The sequence below is a fragment of the Triticum aestivum genome, chromosome 5D (assembly GCF_018294505.1).
Source record: "Triticum aestivum cultivar Chinese Spring chromosome 5D, IWGSC CS RefSeq v2.1, whole genome shotgun sequence".
NCBI lineage: Eukaryota > Viridiplantae > Streptophyta > Magnoliopsida > Poales > Poaceae > Triticum > Triticum aestivum.
This window is the reverse complement of record NC_057808.1, coordinates 17908301-17934377: the sequence shown is the minus strand read 5'-3', so window position 1 is coordinate 17934377 and position 26077 is coordinate 17908301.

Genomic DNA, 26077 nt, shown 5'->3' with positions numbered 1-26077 from the left:
AGAAAATAATGATACCTGCTACGAGCCTCAATATTCATCGGACCACATACATCTGTATGTATGATTTCCAACAAATCTGTTGCTCTCTCCATAGTTCCGGAGAACGGCGTTTTAGTCATCTTGCCCATGAGGCACGGATCGCAAGCATCAAGTGATTCATAATCAAGTGATTCCAAAATCCCATCAGTATGGAGTTTCTTCATGCGCTTTACACCAATATGATCTAAACGGCAGTGCCACAAATAAGTTGCACTATCATTATTAACTTTGCATCTTTTGGCTTCAATATTATGATTATGTGTATCACTACGATCGAGATCCAACAAACCATTTTCGTTGGTGTGTATGACCATAGAAGGGTTTTATTCATGTAAACAGAACAACAATTGTTCTCTAACTTAAATGAATAATCATATTGAAAAAAAACATGATCAAATCATATTCATGCTCAACACAAACACCAAATAACACTTATTTAGTTTCTACACTAATCCCGAAAGTACAGGGAGTGTGCGATGATGATCGTATCAATCTTGGAACTACTTCCAACACACATCGTCACCTCTCCTTTTACTAGTCTCTGTTTATTCTGCAACTCCCGTTTCGAGTTACTACTCTTTAGCAACTGAACCAGTATCAAATACTGAGGGGTTGCTATAAACACTAGTAAGTACACATCAATAACATGTATATCCAATATACCTTTGTTCACTTTGCCATCCTTCTTATCCACCAAATAGTTGGGGTAGTTCCGCTTCCAGTGACCAGTCCTTTTGCAGTAGAAGCACTTAGTCTCAGGCTTAGGACCAGACTTAGGCTTCTTCACTTGAGCAGCAACTTGCTTGCCGTTCTTTTTGAAGTTCCCCTTCTTCCCTTTGCCCTTTCTTGAAACTAGTGGTCTCGTCAACCATCAACACTTGATGTTTTTCTTGATTTCTACCTTCGTCGATTTCAACATCACGAAGAGCTCAGGAATTACTTTCGTCATCCCTTGCATACTATAGTTCATCACGAAGTTCTACTAACTTGGTGATGGTGACTAGAGAATTCTGTCAATCACTATTTTATCTGGAAGATAAACTCCCACTTGATTCAAGCGATTGTAGTACCCAGACAATCTGAGCACATGCTCACTAGTTGAGCGATTCTCCTCCATCTTTTAGCTATAGAACTTGTTGGAGACTTCATATCTCTCAACTCGGGTATTTGCTTGAAATATTAACTTCAACTCCTGGAACATCTCATATGGTCCATGACGTTCAAAACGTCTTTGAAGTCCCGATTCTAAGCCGTTAAGCATGGTGCACTAAACTATCAAGTAGTCATCATATTGAGCTAGCCAAACGTTCATAACGTCTGCATCTGCTCCTGCAATAGGTCTGTCACCTAGCGGTGCATCAAGGACATAATTTTTCTGTGCAGCAATGAGGATAATCCTCAGATCACGGATCCAATCCGCATCTTTGCTACTAACATCTTTCAACATAATTTTCTCTAGGAACATATCAAAATAAAACAGGGAAGCAACAACGCGAGCTATTGATCTACAACATAATTTGCAAAATACTATCAGGACTAAGTTCATGATAAATTTAAGTTCAATTAATCATATTACTTAAGAACTCCCACTTAGATAGACATCCCTCTAATCCTCTAAGTGATCACGTGATCCATATCAACTAAACCATGTCCGATCATCACGTGAGATGGAGTAGTTTCAATGGTGAACATCACTATGTTGATCATATCTACTATATGATTCACGCTCGACCTTTCGGTCTCCGTGTTCCGAGGCCATATCTGTTATATGCTAGGCTCGTCAAGTTTAACCTGAGTATTCCGCGTGTGCAACTGTTTTGCACCCGTTGTATTTGAACGTAGAGCCTATCACACCCGATCATCACGTGGTGTCTCAGCACGAAGAACTTTCGCAACGGTGCATACTCAGGGAGAACACTTATACTTTGATAATTTAGTGAAGGATCATCTTATAATGCTACCGTCAAACAAAGCAAGATAAGATGCATAAAGGATTAACATCACATGCAATCAATATAAGTGATATGATATGGCCATCATCATCTTGTGCTTGTGATCTCCATCTCCGAAGCACCGTGCTTGTGATCTCCATCTCCGAAGCACCGTCATGATCACCATCGTCACCGGACGACACCTTGATCTCCATCGTAGCATCGTTGTCGTCTCGCCAACTTATTGCTTTTACGACTATCGCTACCGCTTAGGGATAAAGTAAAACTATTACATGGCGATTGCATCTCATACAATAAAACGACAACCATATGGCTCCTGCCAGTTGCCGATAACTCGGTTACAAAACATGATCATCTCATACAACACATTATATCACATCATGTCTTGACCATATCACATCACAACATGCCCTGCAAAAACAAGTTAGACGTCCTCTACTTTGTTGTTGCATGTTTTACGTGGCTGCTACGGGCTTAGCAAGAACCGTTCTTACCTACGCATCAAAACCACAACGATAGTTTGTCAAGTTGGTGCTGTTTTAACCTTCGCAAGGACCGGGCGTAGCCACACTCGGTTCAACTAAAGTGAGAGAGACAGACACCCGCCGGTCACCTTTAAGCAACGAGTGCTCGCAACGGTGAAACCAGTCTCGCGTAAGCGTACGCGTAATGTCGGTCCGGGCCGCTTCATCTCACAATACCGCTGAACCAAAGTATGACATGCTGGTAAGCAGTATGACTTATATCGCCCACAACTCACTTGTGTTCTACTCGTGCATAGCATCAACGCATAAAACCAGGCTCGGATGCCACTGTTGGGGAACGTAGTAATTTCAAAAAATTTCCTACGCACACGCAAGATCATGGTGATGCATAGCAACGAGAGGGGAGAGTGTTGTCCACGTACCCTCGTAGACCGACAGCGGAAGCGTTATCACAACGCGGTTGATGTAGTCGTACGTCTTCACGATCCGACCGATCAAGTACCGAACGTACGGCACCTCCGAGTTCTACACACGTTCAGCTCGATGACGTCCCTCGAACTCCGATCCAGCCGAGTGTTGAGGGAGAGTTTCGTCAGCACGACGGCGTGGTGACGATGATGATGTTCCACCGACGCAGGGCTTCGCCTAAGCTCCGCAACGGTATTATCGAGGTGTAATATGGTGGAGGGGGGCACCGCACACGGCTAAGAGATCTCAAGGATCAATTGTTGTGTCTCTGGGGTGCCCCCTGCCCCCGTATATAAAGGAGCAAGGGAGGAGGAGGCCGGCCCTAGGAGGGGGCGCACCAAGTGTGGAGTCCTACTAGGACTCCCTAGTCCTAGTAGGATTCCACCTCCCATATGGAATAGGAAAAGAGGAAGGGAAAAAGAGAAGGAAGGAAGGGGGCGCCCCCTTCCCTAGTCCAATTCGGACCAGACCAAGGGGAGGGGTGCGGCCACCCTTGAGGCCCTTTTCCTTCTTTCCCGTATGGCCCAATAAGGCCCAATACGTATTCCCGTAACTCTCCGGTACTCCGAAAAATACCCGAATCACTCGAAACCTTTCCGAAGTCCGAATATAGTCGTCCAATATATCGATCTTTACGTCTCGGCCATTTCGAGACTCCGCGTCATATCCCCGATCTCATCTGGGACTCCGAACTCCTTCGGTACATCAAAACTCAATAAAACTGTCATCGTAACGTTAAGCGTGCGGACCCTACGGGTTCGAGAACTATGTAGACATGACCGAGACACGTCTCCGGTCAATAACCAATAGCGGGACCTGGATGCCCATATTGGCTCCCACATATTCTACGAAGATCTTTATCGGTCAGACCGCATAACAACATACGTTGTTCCCTTTGTCACCGGTATGTTACTTGCCCGAGATTTGATCGTCGGTATCTCGATACCTAGTTCAATCTCGTTACCGGCAAGTCTCTTTACTCGTTCCGTAACACATCATCCCGCAACTAACTCATTAGTCACAATGCTTGCAAGGCTTATAGTGATGTGCATTACCGAGTGGGCCCAGAGATACCTCTCCGACAATTGGAGTGACAAATCCTAATCTCGAAATACGCCAACCCAACAAGTACCTTTGGAGACACCTGTAGAGCACCTTTATAATCACCCATTTACGTTGTGACGTTTGGTAGCACACAAAGTGTTCCTCCGGTAAACGGGAGTTGCATAATCTCATAGTCATAGGAACATGTATAAGTCATGAAGAAAGCAATAGCAACATACTAAACGATCGAGTGCTAAGCTAACGGAATGGTCAAGTCAATCACGTCATTCTCCTAATGAGGTGATCTCGTTAATCAAATGACAACTTATGTCTATGGCTAGGAAACATAACCATCTTTGATTAACGAGCTAGTCAAGTAGAGGCATACTAGTGACACTCTGTTTGTCTATGTATTCACACATGTATTATGTTTCCGGTTAATACAATTCTAGCATGAATAATAAACATTTATCATGATATAAGGAAATAAATAATAACTTTATTATTGCCTCTAGGGCATATTTCCTTCACGTCGGTATCCCAATACCTTGTTCAATCTCGTTACCGGCAAGTCACTTTACTCGTACCATAATGCATGATCCCGTGGCTAACTCCTTAGTCACATTGAGCTCATTATGATGATGCATTACCGAGTGGGCCCAGAGATACCTCTCCGTCATACGGAGTGACAAATCCCAGTCTTGATCCGTGCCAACCCAACAGACACTTTCGGAGATACCCGTAGTGCACCTTTATAGTCACCCAGTTACGTTGTGACGTTTGGTACACCCAAAGCACTCCTACGACATCCGGGAGTTGCACGATCTCATGGTCTAAGGAAATGATACTTGACATTGGAAAAGCTCTAGCAAACGAACTACACGATCTTTGTGCTATGCTTAGGATTGGGTCTTGTCCATCACATCATTCTCCTAATGATGTGATCCCGTTATCAATGACATCCAATGTCCATAGTCAGGAAACCATGACTATCTGTTGATCAACGAGCTAGTCAACTAGAGGCTCACTAGGGACATGTTGTGGTCTATGTATTCACACATGTATTACGATTTCCGGATAACACAATTATAGCATGAACAATAGACAATTATCATGAACAAGGAAATATAATAATAACCATTTTATTATTGTCTCTAGGGCATATTTCCAACAAAAATATCCATGTTCCAACATGGAACCAACTTCAACTTCACCTGCAACTAGCAACGCTATAAGAAGCGCTGAGCAAAAGCGGTAACTTAGCCAAACAACGGTTTGCTAGGAAAAGATGGTTAGAGGCTTGACATGGCAACATGGGAGGCATGATATAGCAAGTGGTAGGTAGCGCAGCATAGCAATAGAGCGAACAACTAGCAAGCAAAGATAGAAGTGATTTCGAGGGTATGGTCATCTTGCCTGCAAGGTTCTCAGAGTTGTCGAAAGCTTGATCCTCGCAATCTCAATAGGTTCCTCGTAGGCATACTCGTCTCCTGGCTCTACCCAAAGCAAGAACACAATTAAAGGACCAACAATCAATCACGGAAAATGCACAAGCAACATGATGCAATACATGGCATGATATGCGAGATGTGATATGCAATGCATATGCGTGCTCCGGAAGGGAAAAGATGAATGAGGCATCAAGTTGGCAAACCAAGTATGCCTCTGGAAAGATGAGATGATTTCGGTCGAAATCGATATAAAGATCACCGGAAACGGATGCACGGTTTGCAAATGGCAAGCAAAACAAGAATGACCCAATTCTGCGATTAACAACATGATGCCACTTAGTATGCAACAAGAAGCTAAGCTACTGCACTCCAACATAACAACCAAGCATCTGACAGTGATGTACTCAAGATGCTTGACAAAAGATGAACACTGAGCTACGGCTAGATCACACAATAACAGGTTCAAACAAGCATGGCCAAAGTGCAAAGATATCAGCTTCCCAGACTTGGTGAAAATACTGAACATGGCTGAAACAACATCAGGTAGCAATGTTCAAAGCAAGACATCAACATGCTACAGGAACTTATCATAGCAAAACAAGGCATTTCATGAATCTAGTAAATGCATAGAATAAAAGTCCCTTACTGGGCATGAGCCAAAAAGGCACAGAAGATATTATGGCACCCATGTAAACATAGCAAGTTTCGTTAACAGGTTCCAGACTTGGCAGAAAACAGAGCATGGCATTAACAGAATTATGAAGGCATCTTTGTGAGCTCGATTCACTCATCACAAGGAAATGCATGATAAAATAAGCATACCAACAGCAAGAAGACATGTTCATGAAGCTATCCATGGCAAGAGCAAGTTCATAGCATGTATGTATCAACTACAACAACCTTGGCAAAATTAAATAGCAAGTTAACATTCTGCCAGGAACATTTTATAGCAAAAGTAGAGCAAGATTAAGACATTCTAGGCACTCCATAATTGCAAACAGGGGCATGAATGGATAAAGCATAACCATATGTTCAAAACATCCTTACTGAAGTATCTCAAAATAAGCATGGATCTCACTGTAGGATCAAGTTTACATGGCATAAAAATAACAGCAGGAAAAGGACTTAGCAAAATCCTGTCCCTGGAAACAGAAACATCACGAAGCCTAGTTTGCATGCTTGTGCTAGTCACCAAATAGATCACAAAAATACATGGCATACACCCCTGCAAAGAAGGAATGGCATAGATCAAAACACATGTAGAGCTCATGCTGATAAGATGCACACATCAAATGCAACAAAAATAACAAAACATCAAGTTCTGATAAGTAACAGCAGTAAACATCATATAGCACTCTTGCAGCAACGATTTAGGCATCAAGGTGAGCTCAAACAGACATGGCACAATGGAACAAACTGAAGAGTATAACCTGATGAACATTTTGACATATCATGCGCATGAAACAGAGCAGTATGCAAGGAGATATGATGCGATGAACAGGGCAACATAATGTGATAATCTCAGGACTGAGGATTTCGGGGTCAACCTTCTCCAGATCTAGGGTTCTCACGCGAACCGAGGCGGGGCCGGAGCTTCGCCGGAGTTGGAGGAAGGGGCGGCCGGAGGGCAGGGGAAGCCGGATTCGGCGCGGAGGGGGCCGGACGGCGGCGCTGGGCGGCGAGGTCGGCGGCGGGACGGCGGAGCCGGGCGGCGCTGCCGGGACGGGCGGCGGACGGGACGGTGGCGCGCTGGCGAGAAGGCGCGCCGGAGCACGGCGGCGGACGCGGGAGGCGCCGGCGGAGGCGACGAGGCGGCGGGGGCGCGGGCGGCGGCGACCGGGCCCGGAGGGCCCCGCGCGGGCTCGCGGGCCGACGGCGGTGGGAGCGGCGGCGTGCCACGTGGCGCGTCCCGATTGGTGCGGGCGCGGCGGCGGTTTCGTCCGGCTCGGGCCGGACGTGTCCGGGGGCGGAGAGGGGATGGGGTTAGGGTTGGACTGCGCGAAAAATTCGGAGGGGATCACATATTTATAGGTAGGAGGAGGTAGGAGTGTCCAAATGGAGTGCGGTTTTCGCCCACACGATCGTGATCCAACGACGGAGAGAATGGAAGGGACTTAGATGGGTTATTGGGCTGTTTGGAAGGGTGTTTTGCTGCAACACACAAAAGGCCTTTGCGGTTACCCGATTAACCGTTGGAGCATCAAACGACCTCCAAATGGAGCGAAACTTGACAGGTGGCCTACCGGTGGTGTACCAAGGCCACTTGGCAAACCTCGGTCCATTCCGAGAACGTTTAACACCCGCTCACGAAAAGAGACAAGAGGGGTGCGCCGGTGCATGTGGGAGTGTCGGATTGCAAAACGGACAACGGGGAAAATGCTCGGATGCATGAGACGAACACGTATGCAAATGAGATGCACATGATGACGTGATATGAAATGCATTACATGAACAAAATGCAAAACGAGAGACAAAGCCCGACCACGAAGGGAATATCATAGCACATAGCCGAAAATGGCAAGAGCTGGAGTTACAAATATGGAAAGTCACATCCGGGGTGTTACAGTCAGTGTTCTCGACCTCAACAACAGCAAAAGCTAGAGGGTAAATGCAGTCATTAGGATCCATGCCAACAGCACACAACATAACACCTCCATACTTTGTCTTCAGGTGGCATCCATCCAAACAAATGACAGGCCTACAGGCTTGCATGAAACCCCTTTTGCAGGCATCCAGAGAGAAATAACAACTTCCAAATATGCCATCATTGACACCTACATAGAAAGAGCTGCCTGGGTTTGATCTTTTGAATTCTGCTGCATAATCCCACATGCTGGTATAGTGCTCTAACTCATCTCCTTCAATGACTTTCTTCACTAGTCTCCTAGACCTTCTAAGTTTGCTCCTTGTGGTTGTCATGTTCCAGTCCTTCTGAACAACCCTTGAAAAATTCTTCATGTTCATGTTTTCATCTGCTCTGAATGAATCAAGATAATTTCCTGCCATGAAGGGAGCAGTGAATGACTTGACACTCCATTTCTTTATGCAGGTATGATTTGGGTTATACTTCTTGATCATGAAGCACTTGATTCTCCCATCAAATGATGCATACAAAGACCATGGACACCCATCTTCACAAATGCCTTTAACTCTTTTCCTATCATTTCTAGGGCACTTGATGTCAACCCTTTCATGACAGCTATACTCCTTGATAGCCCTCCTCAGTAACTCAACACTAGCAAATGTTTGACCCACTTTGAACTCTGGTTTAGCCAGGTCCTCTTCTGTGAAAGTTTTGAAATTCAGCTTAACCTTATCTTCATCAGATGAAGGCAAACACATGTCCACATCTTCAGTAGGATCATCAGCTTCTTCTTGGACTGCTTTACCTTTGCCTTTGTCATAATCAACATTTTTGTCAAACAAGTCATCATCATCTTGCAGATCTATGTCTGAACCAACAATTTGTGGAATGTAATCTTCATCTGAATCCTGCATTACTGAACAACCAACTGTGTCTGCTGCATCCATGTTCAAACACCTAGAGGATTTCCTGGCCCTAAATCCAAACTGAGATGAAAGGTAAGTACTTCCTGGCTGGGGTGGACTTGGTATGAAATCATCTTCTTCTGACTCTGCTCCACTTTCTGACTCTGTTTCATCTTGCTCATGCTCTTGATCATACTCATGCTCTTGATCATGCTGAGGCACCTCCTGTTCCACTTGACGGAGCTCAGCCTGCTCCTATTCCACTACAGTGAGCTCAGCCTGCTCCTCTTGCTCCTGTTGTGTCTGCTCTTCTTGCTCCTCATGCTCTTCATCAGCCTTCTCCTTCTTTGGTCTAATGCCACTGAACTTGACAATTGGAGGATCCTCATCATCAGAGTGAACTTGAACAAGAGAAATATATGATCTCATGCTCTCATCATGATCAAGGAAAATCTGTTGGAAGTGGTTGCCATTCAGAACACAATCCTTCATGTTTTCTGTCATAGTGTTGTCCCCTATCTTAATCTCTCTTAATCCATTCCTATACACTGTCAATCCAGGAACACATCAATAAGCCCTGATCCTGCCCTCAAACTCATACCCAATTTCCTCAACCAGACTAGCAACAACAGTAGGTGTTCAGTTATCTATGTCACAATAGTCATACCAAATGGAGTGGCCTTTGTGGTAATCCCTATGCTTGCCTGCACAAAGGAAATAGCCACCATGTATGACCTCAACAGAGAACTAGTTGCTTAGGGGTCCTGCAAAACATTCAAAGTTGCAATGTTCAGACAAGATAAACAGAGACATTTATGAATGTTCAGTCAAGCTGAAAATATTCAGTTAAATCCAAAAGTTCAGTTACTGTATCAAACCACCAGTAGCTCAGTTAACTGATTAAGAAGGACCTAACGAAGGGTACTGAGCAAGCAGTAAAGTAATGTAATTGGACCAAAACAAGAAAAGTGGCAATGCTCAGTGTCAATGTTCAGTTATTGTACTAAATCAAGTTCAGACATTTCAATATTCAAACAGGTTAACACATAAAAATTCAGTTATCTTACAGAGCAAATTTCATACATGTTGCAGAAAGAAAGCACGGATTCATGGCCTCCACCAACCAAATATATGATCTTTCATGGGCAAAACGATCATCTCATGCGCAAAACGATCATCTTCATATCATGATCAACAACCAGGCCATATAAAGCAAAGAAACAGGGGAGAAGCGAGCATGGCCTTCCCCTTACATGCTCCAAAATCAAACCCCATTTTGCTCTGCAAACCCTAGATCATCTCCAAATACAACATCCATAGCCCATCAGAAACCCTAGCTTTGATCTGTGGCCCTGCTCAACGTCCGCTGCTAAAACCCTAAACCCTACACCATCCGTGGCAAAAGGGGAGAGAAATAGCCAAAACCCTAGCACCTGTGCGCAATTGACTCGAACGCAAGCTCTTCCCCGGAGCTTTCATGGACATATCGAGTACAGAACATGCCAGCGACAGGGACATGCCATAGAGGGGCGGCGCGGCATGGTTGTCACGACGCATCGGTGCGAGAGGGACGTCACGCAGGCCCCTCCCAAATGGCGCGGATGGCGGCGGCGCAGCGTCTGACGACGAGCTCATGGTGCCGTTGCCACGCTCGCCCATGCCGGAGACGACAAACCACCTGGGCAGCGACGACGAACCAAGGGAGAAGGGAGAAGGGAGAAGCAGGGGAGTGGCTCGGTCCGACCGACCAGGTGGCACGATCCGACCAGGTGGGGAGGGGATCTTTTAATAAATGGCAGTTTTGCAAAAAAACCTGGTTCCCTGCGTATTCGAGCGAGCTGGGCACATGTGGTAGTCAAAGCACACTTGGCATCGGTTGACTCGGGCCAGCTCAGCGCGTACGTACACAAAACCGTATAATGGACCGTAGATGACCCCCTAGAGCAAGTTTGGTGACTGTATTGTGGGTATTTGTAACCACAGGGACTAAATCTAACGCCAGCGCAAGTTTGGTGACCTGTAGTGAATTTTTCTGAAAAGAGAAAATACCACGTGTATTAACTTTTATTGCAGATAGTAGTAACCACAACAATAATGGACGGTCAAAAAAGATGAATCGCCTTCAAGAGTCACACATTACTTCTCTGGTCTAACACCATGAATGAATTTAGCAGCAAGGACAAACACGTAAACGTTTCAAAAGTCTATTGATTTGAGCTTTTGTTGAAGAAAGTTATGATAAGCTAACTATCAAAGTATTGAACGATTTTTTATGTGTCCAATTCACCCATCTTATGTCCAACATGTTTCTTGTCTACCTTTCTTATTGCTTAATGTTAGTTTGGAGTTGAATATCATTTACATGTATATTACTCTGGGGTTGTTCCATATACACCGACAATCTCCTTGTCTACCTTGGCATTTTTTCCTGGGCCAAACTGATGCTCCCATCGGTGTGGTACGCTGACCTCACAGTGAAGGCAAATGACTGTCGGAGTAATTGGCCACGGGTAGCCTCATGGGCCCCCCATGGCGCTTCAAGACATCAGGGCCGGCTGCTCCCTCAAGATTCAAAGAGCCAAGCACCGCCTCCTCGCGGCCGGCTACCAGGAGACGGCAAAGCCAGCAGGTGGTCACGAGGTGGGCCGACTCCTAGCAGGTGACCCTAGGCATCCTCAAACTCTACACCCACATAAATACGATGAGACGGGCCGTGGCTACAGCACGCCCTGCCACCCCCGAATCTAGGGCCAAGCATGGCCACAGTGCGTCGTACCAGATGAAGATCTCCCGTCCGGCGGCACTGTTACCACGCTGCCCATGACATCACCCCTGTCAGAGGGACCCATACTCCCACGACAGACTGTCGGTATGGCCCGCAGGCGGCGGGCCCTACCCATCAACGAGGAGCCAGAAGGCGGCGAGCCCTGACCAGTCGGCTCGGGGAGAGGCCGGCCCCTAACCAGGCGGCACTCCTCTCCTTGGAGTTTGTGCACCATTAAACCAGAAGAGACGGGGAGTGACTACAGTGAACGCCCGCCAGGCAGCGGTACTGTAGCCACGCCTCCCCCGACAAAGCATGCATCATTAGCAGTAGGGCTACAGTGCTGAGCAACCAACAGGATCCGCAAGCGGCTGGTGCGGCCTGTCGGCCAAGTACGAGACAGCTGCCAGGGCCCACTAGGCGGCGGGCCCCAGTGGACGGCGGAGAAGTCGGCGATCGTAGACATTGATAGCTGGGTCCTACACCCGGCTATATTACCTTTGTACCCCCGGGGGGTAGGCCTATATAAACCCCCCAGGGCACCCATGCAAAGAGTTCAGACTCCAGTTCATCCACACACAGATATAGAGAGAGGAAGCTAGGGCTAGCCTTGTTCTTCTTCCCCCTCTAGAGAAACAGCTCAAGGAGCAAGCTTGTAGCCACCATTGTTGCTTGAGTGATCATCGGAGAACCCGCGGAGCAGGAGTAGGGGTGTTATCTCCTAGGAGAGCCCCGAACCTGGGTAAGATTCGCTGGCGTGCATGTTTGTGCCTTATCCCGTTTCCAGGCATCGGCGACATATTATTAGCCCCCTCCATGATAAGCCATCCTTTGGCATATGTCGCACGACATCCCCGACATTTGGCGCCCACCGTGGGGCTAGGTGCACCGTCATCCGGAGATCTGTTCTGGACGGGAACCCTCTTCCTCCCCAGCGAGCATAGCCAGCCCGACACTTGCATGGCACAGAGCTTGTGTGCGCAGCGGCTGGCCTCACTGACCTTGTTGGCGAGATCCGCCTCTCCGACGAGCCCGCGCCCGGCGTGGGTGCAGCCAGCTCCGAGAGCTGCCTCGTCGATCTCCTTGGCAAGATCGACATCGCCAACGAGCCCGCCTCCGACCTGGAGTCGATCGGCTCCACCGACCCGATGCTTGTCGACTCCGACACTGCGTCCCTTGACGCCTTCCCCACCAACATGGTGGTGATCGATGACCCTCTCCCTCGCGCCAACAGCGGTGACAGCACCGTCACGGAAGTGCTCGTCGTCAGCCACGATGCAGCTTCTGGTGGCGGCGCCCAAGACCCGCTCGAGGCGGCGATACGAGACCTGTCTGCACCCATTGCAGAAGATGCTGACACCGAGACGCTGGAAGCCCACTGCGTCTTGCTTGTTGAAAGCGCCAAGAAGTTGGTCACCATGAGACGCCTCTCAGAGGCCTACCAGCGCAAGATCGACCGCGATGTTGGCGGCACGCCGGCTGTAGGCGGGCCCAGCCGCATTGGCACGGTCCGACAGCGCGGCGCTGCCGTCGCCAGCATATTCGGGGTAGACCGCCCTGTCTATGCCACGCCCATGGAGAACATACGAGTTGCCCAGACGGTAGTAGACGAGCTGGACAACCTTGAGGGCGACGAGCGTCGCTACATGACGGAGCGCGTCCAGCAGCTCATTGACGTGGCTGCCACGCAGCAAGAAGCCGGCTGCCGCGCAGAAGGACCCGGCAAGCGGGTTGAGAAGCCGCACCCTTGCCGAGATCAAGGAGCGACCTCCCAGACGCCAACAGGTGGCGGTCGCGGCAAACGAGACAAAGAGCCGGCTGCCAGCCGCAACCGCACACGCCTCACCATCGAGCGCGACCAAGATGGCCGCCCACGAGCAGTGGAAAGACGGGACGACTGCCCGCCTCCTCCTCCTCGGAGGGAGAGGCGTGCTTCCCCGCCGCCTGTAGAGCACCCGACACTTGGCGACCGGCCGGGCCGCCGAGAAGGAGTCGGAGAGAATGACGCACACCACCGGATCGACCGCCTTGCTTGATCCCAGGCGCTAGAAGAAGAAGACGCATTGGGCCCGCCTTGTTTCGGCCCCCGCATACGCGACGAGCCCTTTCCCAAAGGGTTCATGCTTCCACGAGATATGCCAAAGTACAACAGCTCTATGAAGCCGGAAGACTGGCTGGTCGACTACTCCACGGCTGTCAACATAGCAAACGGTAACACGCGCGTTGCCGTAAAGTACGTTTCGCTCATGCCCCAGGGCACGGCCCGGACATGGCCGAACAGCCTGAAGCCCCGCAGCATCAACAGCTGGGTAGATTTCACCGAAGTCTTCGTCCGCAACTTCACCAGCACCTACAAGCGGCCTCCCAAGCCTCGCCAGCTGTCGGTGTGCGTCCAAGGCCCAAACGAGTCCACCCGCGACTACCTGACACGGTGGGCTGAACTGCGCAACTCTTGCGAAGGGGTGCACGAGGTCCAAGCAATCGAGTACTTCACTGCCGGGTGCCGAGAGGGCACCTTACTCAAGCACCGACTCCTCTGCGACGAGCCGGCCACCCTCGACGAGCTGCTGATCATCGCAGACAAGTACGCCACTGTCGACTCTTCCATGAAGTCGGAGCTCTGTGTGGATACCTCTGGCAAGGTGCTCCCTCCGGCTCCTCAGACACCGGCTGGAGACAACAATCGGCGCCATGATACATCCATTTTGCATCATGCTTTTATATTGATATTTATTGCATTATGGGCTGTTATTACACATTATGTCACAATACTTATGCCTATTCTCTCTTATTTTACAAGGTTTGCATGAAGAGGGAGAATGCCGGTAGCTGGAATTCTGGGCTGGAAAAGGAGCAAATATTAGAGACCTATTCTGCACAGCTCCAAAAGTCCTAAAACTTCACAGAGGAAGTTTTTGGAATTAATAAAAAATACTGGCGAAAGAATCAACCAGAGGGGGCCACCCACCATCCACGAGGGTGGGGGGCGCGCCCCCTGCCTCGTGGGCCCCCTGTCAGGCCTCCGGTGCCCATCTTCTGCTATATGAAGTCTTTCACCCTGGAAAAAATCAGAAGGAAGCTTTCGGGACGAAACACCGCCGCCACGAGGCGGAACCTTGGCGGAACCAATCTAGGGCTCTGGCGGAGCTGTTCTGCTGGGGAAACATCCCTCCGGGAGGGGGAAATCATCACCATCGATCCTCTCAGTGGGAGGGGGTCAATCTCCATCAACATCTTCACCAGCACCATCTCCTCTAAAACCCTAATTCATCTCTTGTATCCAATCTTTGTCCCAAAACCTCAGATTGGTACCTGTGGGTTGCTAGTAGTGTTGATTACTCCTTGTAGTTGATGCTAGTTGGTTTATTTGGTGGAAGATCATATGTTCAGATCCTTTATGCATATTAATACCCCTCTGATTATGAACATGAATATGAGTAGTTACGTTTGTTCCTAAGGACATGGGAGAAGTCTTGCTATAAGTAGTCATGTGAATTTGGTATTCGTTCGATATTTTGATGAGATGTATGTTGTCTTTCCTCTAGTGGTGTTATGTGAACGTCGACTACATGACACTTCACCATTATTTGGGCCTAGAGGAAGGCATTGGGAAATAATAAGTAGATGATGGGTTGCTAGAGTGACAGAAGCTTAAACCCTAGTTTATGCGTTGCTTCGTAAGGGGCTGATTTGGATCCATATGTTTCATGCTATGGTTAGGTTTACCTTAATACTTCTTTTGTAGTTGCCGATGCTTGCAATAGGGGTTAATCATAAGTGGGATGCTTTTCCAAGGAAGGGCAGCACCCAAGCACCGTTCCACCCACATATCAAATTATCAAAGTAACAAACGCGAATCATATGAGCGTGATGAAAACTAGCTTGACGATAATTCCCATGTGTCCTCGGGAGCGTTTTCCTTCATATAAGAGTTTGTCCAGGCTTGTCCTTTGCTACAAAAAGGATTGGGCCATCTGGCTGCACCTTATTTACTTTCATTACTTGTTACCCGTTGCAAATTACCGTATCACAAAACTATCTGTTACCGATAATTTCAGTGCTTGCAGAGAATACCTTACTGAAAACTGCTTGTCATTTCCTTCTGCTCCTCATTGGGTTCGACACTCTTACTTATCGAAAGGAGTATGATAGAACCCTTACACTTGTGGGTCATCAAGACTCTTTTCTGGCGCCGTTGCCGGGGAGTGAAGCGCCTTTAGTAAGTGGAATTTGGTAAGGAAAAATTTATATATTGTGCTGAAATTTACTGTCACTTGTTACTATGGAACATAATCCTTTGAGGGGCTTGTTCGGGGTATCTTCACCCCGACCAGTAGAGCAAAGAGTTGCTCCTCAACCTACTGAACCTACTAAAAATGTTTACTTTGAAATTCCTTCGGGTATGATAGAGAAACCGCTAGCTAATCCTTTCACAGGTGATGGAACATTACATCCCGATTAGCACCTAATCTATGTGGATGAAGTTTGTGGATTATTTAAGCTTGCAGGTATGCCCGAGGATGTTATTAAGAAGAATGTCTTCCCTTTATCTTTGAAGGGAAAGGCATTGACATGGTTTAGGCTATGTGATGATATGGGATCATGGAACTACAACCGATTGAAATTGGAATTTCATCAGAAGTTTTATCCTATGCATCTTGTTCATCGTGATTGTAATTATATATATAATTTTTGGCCTCGTGAAGGAGAAAGCATCGCTCAAGCTTGGGGGAGGCTTAAGTCAATGTTATATTCATGCTCCAATCATGAGCTCTCAAGAGAAATTATTATTCAAAAATTTTATGGTCGGCTTTCTCTCAATAATCGCTCCATGCTTGATACTTCTTGTACTGGTTCTTTTATGATGAAGACTATTGAATTCAGATGGGATTTATTGGAAAGAATTAAACGCAACTCTGAAGATTGGGATCTCGACAAAGGTAAGGAGTCAGGTATAACACCTAAGTTTGATTGTGTTAAATCTTTTATGGATACCGATGTTTTCCATGAATTTAGCACTAAATATGGACTTGACTCTGAGATAGTAGCTTTTTTTGTGAATCCTTTGCTACTCATGTTGATCTCCCTAAAGAGAAGTGGTTTAAATATAATCCTCCCATTGAACTAAAAGTAGTTGCACCTATTAAAGTGGAAGAAAATACTATCACTTGTAATGTTGATCCTGTTGTTCCTACTACTTAAATTGAGAAACCACCTTTCCCTGTTAGAATAAAGGATCATGCTAAAGCTTCAACTGTGGTTCGTAAGAGTAACACTAGAACACCTACACCCCCTGAGAAAATTAAAGTTGAACCTAGTATTGCTATGGTTAAAGATCTCTTGGCCGATAATATTGATGGGCATGTTATTTACTTCTGTGATGAAGCTGCTAGAATTGCTAGACCTGATACTAAAAATAAACATAGACCTGTTGTACGCATGCCTGTTATTTCTGTTAAAATAGGAGATCATTGTTATCATGGCTTGTGTGATATGGGTGCTAGTGCAAGTGTAATACCTCATTCCTTATACAAAGAAATTATGCATGATATTGCACCTGCTGAGATAGAAGAAACTAATGTTACAATTAAGCTTGCCAATACAGACACTATTTCACCAGTTGGGATTGTTAGAGATGTTGAAGTCTTGTGTGGGAAAGTTAAATATCCTGCTGATTTTCTTGTTCTTGGTTCCCCACAAGATAACTTTTGTCCCATTATATTTGGTAGACCATTCTTGAATACTGCTAATGCTAGGATATACTGCAAAAAGGATTTTGTTACTATTGGTTTGGGGGATATGTCTCATGAGTTTAATTTTGCTAAATTTCGTAGACAACCCCATGATAAAGAATTGCCTAGTAAAGATGAAATTATTGGTCTTGCTTCTATTGCCGTGCCTCCTAATGATCCTTTAGAACAATATTTGCTCGACCATGAAAATGATATGTTTATGAATGAAAGAAGGGAAATAGATGAAGTATTCTTTAAACAGGGACCTATTTTGAAACACAACTTGCTTGTTGAAATCCTAGGGGATCCTCCTCCACCCAAGGGTGATCCCGTGTTTGAGCTTAAACCATTACCTGATACTCTTAAATATGCTTATCTTGATGAGAAAAAGATATATCCTGTTATTATTAGTGCTAACCTTTCAGAGCATGAAGAAAAGAGATTATTGAAAACTCCGAAGAAGCACCGTGCTGCTATTGGATATACTCTTTATGATCTTAAGGGCATTAGTCCCACTCTATGCCAACACAAAATAAAATTGGAGAAAGACGCTAAACCAGTTGTTGATCACCAACGACGGTTAAATCCTAAGATGAATGAAGTGGTAAGAAAATAAATACTAAAGCTTCTGGAGGCAGGTATAATTTATCCCGTTGCTGATAGTCAGTGGGTAAGTCCTGTCCATTGTGTCCCTAAGAAGGGAGGTATTACTGTTGTTCCTAATGATAAAGATGAATTGATCCCACAAAGAATTGTTACAGATTATAGAATGGTAATTGATTTCCGTAAACTAAATAAAGCCACCAAAAAGGATCATTACCCTTTACTTTTTATTGATCAAATGCTAGAAAGATTATCCAAACATACCCATTTTTGCTTTCTGGATGGTTATTCTGGTTTCTCTCAAATACCTGTGTCAAAAGAGGATCAAGAAAAGACCACTTTTACTTGTCCTTTCGGTACCTTTGCTTATAGACGTATGCCTTTTGGTTTATGCAATGCACCTGCTACCTTCCAAAGATGCATGATGGCTATATTCTCTGATATTTGTGAAAAGATTGTTGAGGTTTTCATGGATGATTTCTCCGTATATGGAACTTCTTTTGATGATTGCTTGAGCAACCTTGATCAAGTTTTGCAGAGATGTTAAGAAACTAATCTTGTCTTGAATTGGGAAAATTGCCACTTTATGGTTAATGAAGGTATTGTCTTGGGGCATAAAATTTCTGAAAGAGGTATTGAAGTTGATAAAGCTAAAGTTTATGCTATTGCAAAGATGCCGTGTCCCAAGGACATTAAAGGTATAAGAAGTTTCCTTGGTCATGCCGGTTTTTATAGGAGGTTCATTAAGGACTTCTCTAAAATTTCTAGGCCTCTGACTAACCTCTTACAAAAAGATGTTCCTTTTGTCTTTGATGAGGATTGTGTAGAAGCATTTGAAATACTTAAGAAAGCCTTGATCTCTGCACCTATTATTCAGCCACCTGATTGGAATTTACCCTTTGAAATTATGTGTGATGCTAGTGATTATGCTGTAGGTGTTGTTCTAGGACAAAGAGTTGATGAGAAATTAAATGTTATTCAATATGCCAGTAAAACTCTAGACAGTGCCCAGAGAAATTATGCTACTACTGAAAAAGAATTTTTAGCAGTTTTATTTTCTTGTGATAAGTTCCGACCTTACATTGTTGATTCCAACGTAACTGTTCAAACCGATCATGCTGCTATTAAATATCTTATGGAAAAGAAAGATGCTAAGCCTAGACTTATTAGATGGGTTCTCTTGCTACAAGAATTTGATTTGCATATTATTGATAGAAAGGGAGCTGAGAACCCCATTGCAGACAACTTGTCTATGTTAGAGAATGTTCTTGATGACCCACTACCTATTGATGATAGCTTTCCTGATGAACAATTAGCTGTCATAAATGCTTCTCGTACTGCTCCATGGTATGCTGATTATGCTATTACATCGTTGCTAAATTTATACCACCTAGTTTCACATACCAGCAAAAGAAAAAGTTTTTCTATGATATAAGACATTACTTCTGGGATGACCCACACCTTTATAAAGAAGGAGTAGATGGTGTTATTAGATGTTGTGTACCTAAGCATGAACAGGAACAGATCCTACGTAAGTGTCACTCCGAAGCTTATGGAGGACACCATGCTGGAGTTAGAACTGCACATAAGGTATTGCAATCCGGTTTTCATTGGCCTACTCTTTTCAAAGATGCCCGTAAGTTTGTCTTGTCTTGTGATGAATGTCAAAGAATTGCTAATATTAGTTGATGTCAAGAAATGCCTACGAACTATTCACTTGTTATTGAACAATTTGATGTTTGGGGCTTTGATTATATGGGACCGTTTCCTTCCTCTAATGGGTATACACATATTTTAGTTGCTGTTGATTATGTTACTAAGTGGGTAGAAGCTATTCCAACTAGTAGTGCTGATCATAACACCTCTATTAAGATGCTTAAAGAAGTTATTTTTCCGAGGTTTGGAGTCCCTAGATATTTAATGACTGATGGTGGTTCACAATTTATTCATGGTGCTTTTCGTAAAATGCTTGCTAAGTATGATGTTAATCATAGAATTGCATCTCCATACCATCCACAATCTAGTGGTCATGTAGAACTGAGTAATAGAGAGCTCAAATTAATTTTGCAAAAGACTGTTAATAGATCTAGAAAGAATTGGTCCAAGAAACTTGATGATGCTTTATGGGCCTATAGAACTGCATATAAAAATCCTATGAGTATGTCTCCGTATAAAATGGTTTATGGAAAAGCAAGTCACTTTCCTCTCGAGTTAGCACATAAGGCATATTGGGCCATTAAAGAGCTCAATTATGATTTCAAACTTGCCAGTGAGAAGAGACTATTTGACATTAGCTCACTTGATGAATGGAGAACCCAGGCCTATGGGAATGCCAAATTTTTTAAGGAAAAAGTTAAAAGATGGCATGACAAAAGGATACAAAAGCGTGAGTTTAATGTAGGTCACTATGTGTTGCTATTAACCTCTCGTTTATGATTTTTTGCAGGAAAACTTCTCTCTAAATGGGAAGGGCCTTACGTTATCGAGGGGGTCTATCGTTCCGGTGCCATAAAAATCAACAACTTCCAATGCACAAATCCGAAGGTGGTAAACGGTCAAAGAATCAAACATTATATCTCAGGTAATCCTATAAATGTTGAAACTAATGTTATTGACACCGTGACCCTGGAGGAGTATATAAGGGACACCTTCCAGAACGTTTCAGACTCCGAAAACGAATAGGTATGTGGTACGGTAACTAAACCGACTCCAAAACAGTTCTAATGGTAATTTTTCTCTGTTTTGGAATATTTTAGAAAATAGGAAAATAAGAAGTAGTCCGGGAAGGACACGAGGCGTCCACGAGGGTGGAGGGCGCGCCCCTGCCTCTTGGGCACCTCGTGTGCCCTCCGGACTCCGTTTTCTTGCACTATACTTCTTTTGGTCGGTAAAAATTCATTATATAATCTCCCAAAGGTTTTGACCCTCGTATCACGCAAATATCCTCTCTTTTTGTTTCGAGCTGTTTCTGCCACAGATTAGAGCAAGATGTCTTCTCAAGAGTCAGTCGGGGAGAGTCGGGTGTCTCATCCGACACCGGGTCCAGGAGAAAATAACAATGCCTATCACTTTGGGCCATCAACGGAGGAAGAGATGGAAGCCAACTTGGAAAGGATAGACGCCATGGAGGAGGATCTAGAAGTTACTTCTCGTTTCCGGGCCGGATTCACGATGGGGGAACTACAGAGCTAAGCTATTCCAAACTCGGTCATCCCTTCCAATGTTAGATTTCTCTCTTATGACAATATGAAAAAGAGTGTTACTTGTTCTCCCGCAGCTATGCAACATCCTTGGGTGAAAGGAGCCTTAGCCGTCACGGGTAAGCTCCGTAAGGAAATAATGGACCTCAAGAAGCAAGTCAATAAGCTCGAGGAGGAGAATCGTATCCTGAGGGGCATCATCGCCAAGAATATCACCTCACCACCTCCGAAGAAAGAGATATAAACACAGGGGTATGGGCACTCCCCTTGGCAACTGCCAAGCTTGGGGGAGGTGCCCCGGTATCGTATCACCACCACACTCCTATCTTTACCGGTTTTCTTAGTTTGATCCTTTTGATAATATCTTGAGCTAGTAGAATAAAGTTTTAGTATGATCTAGTTTTGAGTTTTGCTTTATGATCCCTCTATGTAATCGAGTCCGTGAGCTATATATAATAATGATTAGTTTTGAGTTGAGGGCTTGGTTATCTTGCTATGATCTTGAGGGAATAACAATAAAAGAAAAGAGAAAGAATAAAGAGAAATAAAGAGATCATATTGATCTTATGGAGAGTAATGACTTCACATATAAAGATTATGATGAATAAAAGTTGTTGAGAGTTGACAAACATAGTTTTGGCCATCGTTGGAATTAATAGGAAGTAATAAAGAACAAGAGGTTTTCACATATAAATATACTATCTTGGACATCTTTTATGATTGTGATCACTCATTAAAATATAACATGCTAAAGAGTTGATGTTGGACAAGGAAGACAACGCAATGGGTTATATTTTCTTATATCTGAAATAAAGTATATTGTCATGGATCATCCAACATGTTGAGCTTGCCTTTCCCCCTCATGCTAGCCAAATTCTTTGCACCAAGTAGAGATACTACTTGTGCTTCTGAATAACCTTAAACCAGCTTTGCCATGAGAGTCCACCATATCTACCTATGGATTGAGTAAGATCCTTCAAGTTTGTTGTCATTGTTGCATGCAATAAAAATTGCTCTCTAAATATGTATGATTTATTAGTGTGGAGAAAATAAGCTTTATACGATCTTGTGATGTGGAAGAAATAAAAGCAACGGACTACATAATAAAGGTCCATATCACAAGTGGCAATATAAAGTGACGTTCTTTTGCATTAAGATTTCATGCATCCAACCGTAAAAGCACATGACAACCTCTGCTTCCCTCTACGAAGGGCCTATCTTTTATTCTTGTCTTATACCCTATACAAGAGTCATGGTGATCTTCACCTTTCCTTTTTATATTTTATCCTTTGTCAAGCACAGTGTGCTGGAAAGATCCTGATATATATATATATCCAATTGGATGTGAGTTATCATGAACTATTATTGTTGACATTACCCTTGAGGTAAACGGTTGGGAGGCAAAACTATAAGCCCCTATCTTTCTCTGTGTCCGACTAAAACTCCATACCCATAAGTATTGCGTGAGTGTTAGCAATTGTGAAAGACTGAATGACAGTTGAGTATGTGGACTTGCTGAAAAGGTCTTATAATGACTCTTTCCGATGTTATGATAAATTGCAATTGCTTCAATGACCGAGATTATAGTTTGTTTATTTCCAATGAAGTTTTTGATTCATGCTTGACATTGTGAATAGATTATTACTTGAGAATAAGAAATCATATGACAATATTTATATATGTTGCTGTTATAAGAATGGTCATGATGCCCTCATGTCCGTATTTTATTTTATCGACACCTCTATCTCTAAACATGTGGATATATTTTTCGTTATCGGCTTCCGCTTGAGGACAAGCGAGGTCTAAGCTTGGGGGAGTTGATACCTCCATTTTGCATCATGCATTTGTATTGATATTTATTGCATTATGGGCTGTTATTACACATTATGTCACAATACTTATGCCTATTCTCTCTTATTTTTCAAGGTTTGCATGAAGAGGGAGAATGCCGGCAGCTGGAATTCTGGCCTGGAAAAGGAGCAAATATTATAGACCTATTCTGCACAGCTCCAAAAGTCCTGAAACTTCACGGAGGCAGTTTTTGGAATTAATAAAAAAATACTGGCGAAAGAATCAACCAGAGGGGGGCCACCCACCATCCACGAGGGTGGGGGCGCGCCCTACCCCCCTGGGAGAGCCCCCTGCCTCGTGGGCCCCCTAGCAGGCCTCCGGTGCCCATCTTCTGCTATATGAAGTCTTTCACCCTAGAAAAAATCAGAAGGAAGCTTTCGGGATGAAACACCGCCGCCACGAGGCGAAACCTTGGCGGAACCAATCTAGGGCTCCGGCGGAGCTGTTCTACCGGGGAAACATCCCTCCGGGAGGAGGAAATCATCACCATCGCCATCACCATCGATCCTCTCAGTGGGACGGGGTCAATCTCCATCAACATCTTCACGAGCACCATCTCCTCTAAAACCCTAGTTCATCTCTTGTATCCAATTTTTGTCCCAAAACCTCAGATTGGTACCTGTGGGTTGCTATTAGTGTTGATTACTCCTTGTAGTTGATGCTAGTTGGTTTATTTGGTGGAAGATCATATGTTCAGATCCTTTATGCATATTAATACCCCCTCTGATTATGAACATGAATATGAGTAGTTACGTTTGTTCCTGAGGACATGGGAGAAGTCTTGCTATAAGTAGTCATGTGAATTTGGTATTCGTTTGATATTTTGATGAGATGTATGTTGTCTTTCCTCTAGTGGTGTTATGTGAACGTCGACTACATGACACTTCACCATTATTTGGGAATAGAGGAAGGCATTGGGAAGTAATAAGTAGATGATGGGTTGCTAGAGTGACAGAAGATTAAACCTTAGTTTATTCGTTGCTTCGTAAGGGGCTGATTTGGATCCATATGTTTCATGCTATGGTTAGGTTTACCTTAATACTTCTTTTGTAGTTGCCGATGCTTGCAATAGGGGTTAATCATAAGTGGGATGCTTGTCCAAGGAAGGGCAGCACCCAAGCACCGGTCCACCCACATATCAAATTATCAAAGTAACGAACGCGAATCATATGAGCGTGATGAAAACTAGCTTGACGATAATTCCCATGTCTCCTCTGTAGCGTTTTACTTCATATAAGTGTTTGTCCAGGCTTGTCCTTTGCTACAAAAAGGATTGGGCCATCTTGCTGCACCTTATTTACTTTCATTACTTGTTACCCGTTGCAAATTACCTTATCACAAAACTATATGTTACCGATAATTTCAGTGCTTGCAGAGAATACCTTACTGAAAACTGCTTGTCATTTCATTCTGCTCCTCGTTGGGTTCGACACTCTTACTTATCGAAAGGACTACGATAGATCCCCTACACTTGTGGGTCATCAGGCCAGTAGCCGAACGACAACAAACGCAAGGCCCCGCAGCCGGCTTCCACCAGCCGGCAAGTGGCGACAGTTGAGGACCAGCAACCTGAAGAACAACCCCTCCCCAAGCACCAGAAGGGTGGCAAGCCAGCTTGGTTACCTGCTTTCTCCTTTGAGCAGACCCTCGATGCCCCTTGCAAATTTCACAGCAGTGCGAAGCCGTCCAACCATACAACTCGGAAGTGCCACTGGCTTGTCCGCATTGCCAAGGGAGAAGGACTCCCCCTCCGCCTGCTGGCCCGCCGGCTCCGCCTCCTCAGAAGCCGGCTGCCCGTCTAGCAGTCGGCGTGTCGGCGTAATGGGCCACGGGTAGCCTAACCCGAGTCCCTGAGCATTTCAAGACATTGGGCTAGCTGCACCCCCAAGCATCAAGGAAGAAGCGCCGCCTTCTGGTGGCCGGCTGGCTCATACGGCCGGCTGCCAGAAGACGGCCTCAAGACGGGCCGACTCCTAGCATGCAAGCGGCCTCCAGAGAGGCCGGTTCCTAGCAGGCGGCCCGCGGCGCTCTCAAAGTCTACGCCCCCATTAAGAAGATAAGACAGGATGTGGCTATAGCGTAGCCCATCAGCCGCATATCCAGGGCACGGCGTGGCCACAGTGCCCCGTACAGACGGAGATCTCCGCGCGACACGACACTGTTGCCACTCCACCCTTGACGTCACCCCTGTCAGGCGGAACCCTGCTCCCACGACGGCCTGTCGGTACGGCCTGCAGGCGGCGGGCCCTACCGGGCAGCGAGAGCCCGGAGGGTGGCAGAGCCTGACCAGTCGGACCCGAGGGAGGCCGGCCTCTAGCAGGCGGCCCACTCCTCCCTCGGGGTCCGTGCGCCATTAACTAGACGAGACATGGTGTGGCTACAACGATCTCCCACCAGACGGCGGTACTGTAGCCACGCCCCCCCGACCAAGCATGCGTCATTAACCTTACGGCTATAGTAAGAAGCCGCCGACCAGACCCGCAAGCGGCGGAGGCGGCCTGTCGGCTCCGCATCAGACCAGTCGGCAGGGCCCACCAGGCGGCGGGTCCCAGCAGCCGGCGGAGAAGCCGGCGACAAGAGACACTGACAGCCGGGTCCAACACCCGGCCAGATTACCATTGTACCCCTGGGGGGTAGGCCTATATAAACCCCCCAGGGCACCCATGCAAAGGGTTCCCAACCTATTAGACCTAGACTCATACATAGAGAGAGGAGAGAGCTAGCCCTGCTTTCTCCTACCTCTAGCATACAACTCAAGGAGCACCATTGTACTCACTAGTGCCTTAGTGATCATGCGGAGACCCTGCAGAGCAGGACTAGGGGTGTTATATCCTAGGAGAGCCCCGAACCTGGGTAAAGTACGCCGACGTTCGTGTCTACGCCTCATCCCGCTTCCGGGCACCGGCGACGTTCTACTCGCTCCCACAATGATAAGCCATCCCTTGGGATATGTCGCACCCAACCCCCGACATTTGGCGCCCACCGTGGGCGAGGTGCAC